We start from the raw sequence: 7,463 nt of genomic DNA, 5'->3' as shown, positions 1-7,463 counted from the left end.
GAGATTACAAAGGTAGAATAAACGAAAATTTGGAACTCAAAAGCTTGTGGAACCAAATGTTGTAAACTAAAAATAAATAAATTAAAAGAAAAAAAAAGGTAGATTTGGTGACAGGATAGATACAGAAGGTGAAGGAGAGAATAAAGTTGAAAGGGGCTCCTGGATTTTGAGCCTGAATGACTGGAAGAATGGTGGTGCCATGAAGAAATTGAAAAGGGAAGCTGATTTAATAGCTTTTAATAGATTAAGAGATAAATTAATAATAGATAAGTTAGATATTTAATAGATAAATTAATAATTTAATAGAGAAATAAGGCTGATCTGGGATATGTTGAGTTTGTGATGATGGTAAGAATAAAAGTGGGGATGTCCTGAAAGCGCCTGAATATGGAGGAATGAAGTTCCAACAAGAGGCTAATGCTGTTGATATATTCAGAAATTACTGGCATCAAAGTAATAGTTAAAACTACTAAAAAGAATAAACTCACTGAAGGAGACTTTACATAGGGAGAAAAGCAGAAAACCATGGCCAGAATATTGTGAGAGAACTAAAGTTAGAGAGGAGGAGGAGAAATTGGAGACGGAGACAGAAAAGTGGCATAAAAGATAGTGAACTAGGATAATAGAGTTTCACAGAAGGTAAGAGGAGAGAAAATTTCAAGGAAAAGGAAGGCTTAGGCTTCAGAGAAGTCAAGGAGAATAAAAGCAGAGACCATTGGAATTTTGGAGGCAGTTGCCTTTAAGAAGGCAGTTTCGACCGCGGGTAGCGAAAGGAATCAGATTTCATGGTATGTGAGAGGGACTGAGGGTGATAAAATGGAGGCAGCTGAAACAGACCTCTTGTATAAAATATTTCACAGTAAAAGGAAGGAATGTGAGCCAGTAACTGGAAGGGGTCAGCAGGGTCCAGGGATGGTATTTTGTTTTTTAAGATGGGAGAGATCTGGATATGTTTGAAATCATGTAAGAAGGATCCAGTGTTTGGGAGGTGAGCAGGGTACAGCATGGAAGGGACAGATATTGAAGATACTGGAGAGGGAAGGATGATCAATTTATTACTAAAAGAGAGAAAACTGAGGTTCAGAGAATTTATGAGGCTTGCCCAGGTCGCACAGCTAGTAAGCGTCTATGGAGATAGTTAAACCCAAGTTTTCCTGATTTCCAGTCTAGTGCCCTGGCCACTGCCTCATGTTGCTTCTCAAACATTTTATTACCCTCTTCTATTGATGAAGAAATTGAGGCTGAGGGAGGTTAAGTGACTTAACCATTTAGTCTACTAGTATCTTACCTACTATCTAGTAAGTATGTAAGGCAAGATTTGAACTCAGGACTACCTGATTCCAAGTCCAACTCTTTTTCATTGTACCACTTAGCATCTCGATGGCCTTGAACTAGAGGATCACTCAGGTCTTTTCCAATCCTAAAATTCTCTGATGAATTCCATGAGAGATAGCATACCAATGAATGTAATATGAGGTCTGGTCTAGTAAACAGCTGTCCGCCTCTGGAAATAAACATAAAACAAGAGGGAATCTTGAAGAAGAAGGATTAGATTTATTCTATTAAATAGTTGGATGCTGCAGAGTCACATTGAGGCTTAATTAAGGAAGAACTCTGTAACAATTAGAACAAGCCAGTAGGCTGCTTCAGGTGATAGTGAGTGCCTCCGCATTAGAGGTCTTCATGCAGAGACTGGATAGTCACTTGTTAGGTATATAATGCAGGACATTTCTGTTGGATTACAGGTTGGAGTAGATCCCAAAGTTTTTTGTTCTTGAACCCCTCTCGACAACAGAAAAAAGTGTTGTGAACCCACAGGGTAATTTAATATACTTCTCATGATATTCTTTTAGGGCTATTCCTTAAGTACTTACAATAACAATGATAACTTTTGCCCCATAAAGCTCCCGAATTAAAATCTATATTATATAATCATAAAATACAAAATTTCACTCTACCTTTAATTATGAAAATTCTAAATATAAAATTTCAAAATGAATCATAAAATAATTATGAATATTTTCTGTGGCACATTCTGTAAAAATTAAAAGAGGTAATCCAACAAGACCTTATATGCTTACTATAATATGGAAGACTTTAAATTTCTTTATTTTATTGATTTTGTTGAATGTAAATTATATTTTACTGAACTAAGAACTTGAAAGATTTTGTAAAAATCAACATAATTCCAAAACTGGACTTCTTTATTAAAACAAATATTTGCAACATTTGATTCAACAGCAGATAAACATAGTCTTATATCTGGTTCTTCATTGAGTTTATTGCTGTATTTTGATTTAAAACAAGAATAAAGTAAAAAATACTTGCTCATGTAAATGTGTTAGAAAATGGTAGGAGAATTTTACAAGCTTTCTTGCTGAGAGACAGAAATCATTTTAAAAAATTTTGGCTACCTAACTGACAAAAATGAATAGCTAGTTATGATATAAAATATTTACTTTTCTACTGGCTAATAACAAGTACAATATTAAATGATCAACATAATTAAAGTTAAATTGCATATATTGTTTCATTTTTCATAATATAAATAATACGTATAACTACAAATAATATAAACTAAACTTTGTAAGGAAAGAATCTCTTCAAACATAACTTTCTTCTTTTCTACTGCTGGTATGCCAACCATTATAGAAACTGTACTAAATGACTGACTAATGTTGCCAACCAAATAATTTGAAAATATACCAGACAGAAGAATAGTAACATAAGTGGAGGATAAATTTAAACTGGAAAATAGCCTTAATACTGCAATGAGAGGCATCTAGAGCTTATTTCTACAGAACAAATTTGATGACCCATGATGATTTCAAGATGGCTTGTAATGTGCTTGCCTAGTGCACACTCTGGTCATTTGACATTTAGCTGTAAGAAAAAAAAAACATTCATAACACCTAGATCACATGATGATACAATTTATGACATATGAGGAGCTAATCTGGTGAAGGGTACAGAATACAAATGGGAGAATGCACCTGAGTCTGATGGTGTCTTGGAAATTGGTTTGTGCTTGAATGTTGAACCCTTATGGTGGTTTGGAAACAATTTGATGACAGGTTGAGAAACTGCAAAAACACATAGCACTTAGAAGCAGGCCAAATTTGATATAATCATTGCATGAACACCAAAATGTATACAAGATCATGACAGTTCCAAATAGCTACAGAAATAAAATCTATAATGCTTCAAACATACACATTCTTATTGTCACAGCAAAAAATGTTTTTGTGACATAACTGGGCAATAATCTACTACTAAAGATAAGGTACCATTCAAGAATTTTTAGCATGAACTCCTTGGATAATCGCAGATCACTAAATGGGAACCATTGGACTAGATGGCTGATAAAGTCCTTTCCTGTTCTGAAATTCTATAGTTCTATGATTTCAAAAATCTAGGAGTCGACTTATATTGATAAGAACTTCCTAAATTGGCCATCCAAACCATACCTCCCCATCCCTCCAAGTTCAGGTCATTATTGACAAATCAGAGTTTGTTTAATTTACCATATTGGGTTATATATTTCAGATGGCCAACTAAGTATGGATTAGACAAAATAATCAAGAAAGATATTCTTTTAAATCTTTGAGGTCTCAATATGTTTTATCTTTTGAATGAAATGCTTTCTTGATAATACCTATTACCAATGCAATTGGAAGAATAATTCTCTACCAGTCCAAGGGACTAGGAAGGCCTTGGTCAGAAAAAGGAGACTCTAAATACCACATACCTGTTATTTTAAGTGATTTTTTAAAAGTGATACTGGCAGAGAGCTGACAATCCTTATCTCAACACTGCTTTTTGAGTAGGTGCATAAACACGGTCTCTGCCCTAAGGCCTTTCAGTCTAAGTTTCAGAGTAAAAAAATGCAGTCCAGGAATTATATTAAAGCTATTCAAATATCAGAGATATGACCTTTATTTTTTTTCTTTATATCTTTCATTTAAGGTCTATCATTGATAATACCCCATGGGATATTCTGGAGGGATTTGAAATTTGGAACCTTTGATATCTGGGTAGAAGAAGAATACATGAGGTATTAGAAGCCAGGTGGGAAAAGACCTAGAAGTAAGAATGATAAATGAAGACAAGAGACAGGAGGTCTGAATTCTAATTCTGTCTTATATTAACTAGCTGCATTGGCCTTGTCCAGGTTACTTTGAGTCTCTCTGCATCTGGAAAATGAAAGAGTTGGATTTTCAACTCTAACATTCTGTGATTCTAAAACAGGATTCCAGACTCATCTGTAAAGAAGGGAGGGTAGATCTAGGCAAAATGTAAGCAAGTAGGAAGGGGTGATGAGAATGGAAGACCAAAAAAACTTAAAGAAAAGGACGAATGACTTGAATATGAAAAACAAGAAGGAAAAAGGAAAGCATTCAAATGAGGGAGGTAGTGATAAGATGTTTAATAACTTTACCAGAAGCTTTTTAGATAAATTGAGAAGAAAAATGGCTGGTTGCTAAATCAAACAAAAGTGTTGTTTACTCTGGTTGCCAAGTAAGAACATTGTCCAAACAAAGTACTAGTGGTGAGAGATGGAATTTAGGGAAATGGGGGCAAAGTCAAGGGAGTAGGGATAAATGACTGGGAAATAACAACTGTGTTAAAACATGGGAGAAAAGAAATCCAGTACTGGGACTGGACTGACACTTGGCATTAATCCAGTGTCCAAAATTTGCAGACAACTTTGCAGGATCAACAGATCCTCCAAGACAGTGTAAACTTCCAGAATACATAGCACAGAGATGAACAAAAACTACTTACAGAACCCACTGCATATACACAGAACTCAGAAGCTTCTCAGGGAGAAGTGGAAATTGTGATGACTAAAACCTACTCCAGAGTAAAGGAGTTTCCTCTAGTTTGGAAACTTGGCTTTGAGGTTTCTATTTCCAACGAGCCAGGAACAGTTCTATTACCCACCCTATTCAAACTCTGGATGAGTGCTGCAGCAATGTATTGCCAGGACTTGCCCAAATGTGAATCTGACGTTTCCAAGCCTGCAATGACTCCTTTCCATGCACTTTCTTATATTAAAGGGCAGACAGATATGCCAAGGACCAAGTGCTGCAGCAAGCTCATGGGATCATTCTGCTAATGCATTGTGGCTTTCTTCTGGGAACTGCCTTGTCTAAGGTTAAGCTAATAGATTCGCAGACAGTAATAGAAGAAGGGTGCCAGGAGTCTTAGCTCAGGGGAATAAAGATTTATGTTTCCTGGAACAACCAACCCCATTTTCTGCTTTTAACACTGACAACATCAAAAACGTGAAACTATTTAACCAAGCTCAGGCACAGCTAATTCATTAACAGCAAGGACACGGACCTCCACCCAAACCCCACACCCCGACCCTCTTCCTCCAGCCCTCCCTTTCACAGGTCTCTAAACTTGATGTAATGTTGAACAAGGAAGGCAGTGGCTAGAAATCCAAAGGGTAGACCTTCGAAAAGCAGAAGGAGTAGAAAGACGGTTCGGGCCTGATGTCTAATAATAGCTAGGAAGGTTTTGTTGGAGGGATCAGAACTTGATACTCAGCTTGTTAACGTTGGGGCTACGACTGAACCCTCGGGGAACCCCGCCCTGCTAGCTAAGTTTTTGCACAATGTTTCCTGCCACGGTGTGTGTGTGTGTATGTGTGTGAGTGAGTCACTATGAATCAGGGGAGGTCCTGGTGAGGGGGAGAAGAGAAGAGGGGAGAGGAGGCGGGGCGGGGAGGGGCGGGGCGGGGATTCTACTCCTACTGAGGATGTGGCAGAGGATAAAAACCCCACCCAAGCGGTCCCGGCTCTGCCTGAAGCCCGACTAGCTCCCTGCCCTGTCAGCGCTTGGCACAGGTAAGGAGTGGCCCTCCCGCTATTGCCGTCGCTCGGCTAGAGCGGGGAGGGAGAAGTTCTTGAAAGAAAAACAAAGGCCATTGCAAAGGGGCTCTGAGTTGCTTTGGGGCGGAGGGGGCTGACAACCAGGAAATGGGCAGCAGTTGAGGGGCTCATCCTGCTCTAGGGTCTCCTTGGGCGCAGGGCTCGCGCTAGGGGCAGGACGTCTAGGGAGAATAGTAGTGTGGCTAGTCCCAGCTGAGCCCCCCAGCCTGCGCGCAGGCCGCATGGGGTGGGGCTGGGCCCCCAGCTTCAGACTGCTGCGTGGGGCGAGGGGATAGGGGGTGAACAGCTGGGAGGGAAGGGTGGCTGCATTCCAGGGGAAAGGAATCTGCCCAGGAGAGGTAAGGGCGTGGCAGTGGTAGATGGCCAAGGCAGCTTCAAGAAGTTTCTACCAAGTGGGGTTTTCAGAATTTATTCATTTAAAAAGTGCACCGACATTTCCGAAGTCAAGTAACTGACCTGAAAAAAGGGTTCAATTAACTTTCTTCGTCCAACCCTCTCTGTTTTAAAGACTGGAAGTAACCGGGGAGAGCTAGTCTGGTTGCATTGCTGCATAATGAGGGAAATCCGACAGCTGGCATAGATTGATATAGTAGCGTAAAACCTTCTGTTCTTGGGAGTCGTCCTTTTCTTTTTTCTTTTGTTTTTCTTTTCCTTCCTTCCTTTCCTTTCTTTCCCTATATGTTCTCTTCCCCTTCTTTCCTCTTATCCCCCTTTCTTTCCTCTCCTTTTTCTTTTCTTCTCACCCTTTTTTCTTCTGTGTGGTCTGAGGGGGTGGGAGCAGCCTTTACCAACGGATCCCCGGATCCTGGGGAGCTCCCCCCTGGATCCCCAGCATTGGTGCAGTAGGGCAGGATTGTGGCCGATTTTCAGTGAAAAGGGCCATTTTTGCCTGCGGCTTAACAGGATGTTAATGTGGGTAGGAGGTGGTGTTGGTTCTAATTCAGTGGGTGTATGAATTCAGAGAGGCGTTGTCTTCCAAATAGATTTAGGCCCAAGTGGCTGCTACTGGGATGGATCAAGTGAATTTATGACGGACCTGTGCTGGCTGGATAGAATGGAAAAAGCAATAGATACAGATTACAGCAGCAAACGCAAAACCTCAAAACATTGGCTTCCTGATCTGTAAAATGGGGATGATATTAACTGTTCTCCTTACGTGCCTGCAGTAAAAGTAAGAGCATGGTACAGTGGACTGAGAGCTGCATTTAGAGTTGGAGAAGCGGGGTTTAAATTCTGTCTCTGACTCTTACCTCTATGACCCTAGGACAAATCACTTCACCTCCCAGCCCCCAATTACCATATCTGTCCAGTGAGACAGTAGTATTAGATTATTTCTAAGGGCACTCTCATCTCCACATCCTGTGACCTAAGGGTGTAAGTTACCCATTTTAGAGCATCCAGAAGTATGTTCATCTATCCCCTAATGGATTTTGGGCTCCTTGGGGGCTGGAACTGGAGTTTCTACTTAAAAAAAAAAAGACCACACTTTTAATACAGGGTTGGGCCAAAAAGCTTATTTATAAATTATTTCAGAAGGAGCCGAGGTAGGGGAATCATGGAATG

The 7,463-nt window shown here is 39.8% G+C and overlaps 1 protein-coding gene across 1 annotated transcript in view; it reads left to right on the top strand.

The window, feature by feature from the left end:
- Window positions 1–5,754: 5,754 nt before the first annotated feature.
- ANXA2 (annexin A2) overlaps window positions 5,755–7,463 on the top strand; it is a 57,567-nt gene continuing 55,858 nt past the window's right edge. Inside the window, exon 1 of the mRNA XM_036736155.1 lies at window positions 5,755–5,855. The gene's annotated coding sequence lies outside the window, so the exon portion shown is untranslated. The remainder of the gene's footprint in view (window positions 5,856–7,463) is intronic.

The sequence above is a fragment of the Trichosurus vulpecula genome, chromosome 8 (assembly GCF_011100635.1).
Source record: "Trichosurus vulpecula isolate mTriVul1 chromosome 8, mTriVul1.pri, whole genome shotgun sequence".
Classification (NCBI taxonomy): domain Eukaryota; kingdom Metazoa; phylum Chordata; class Mammalia; order Diprotodontia; family Phalangeridae; genus Trichosurus; species Trichosurus vulpecula.
This window is presented reverse-complemented; position numbering and strand designations above follow the sequence as displayed.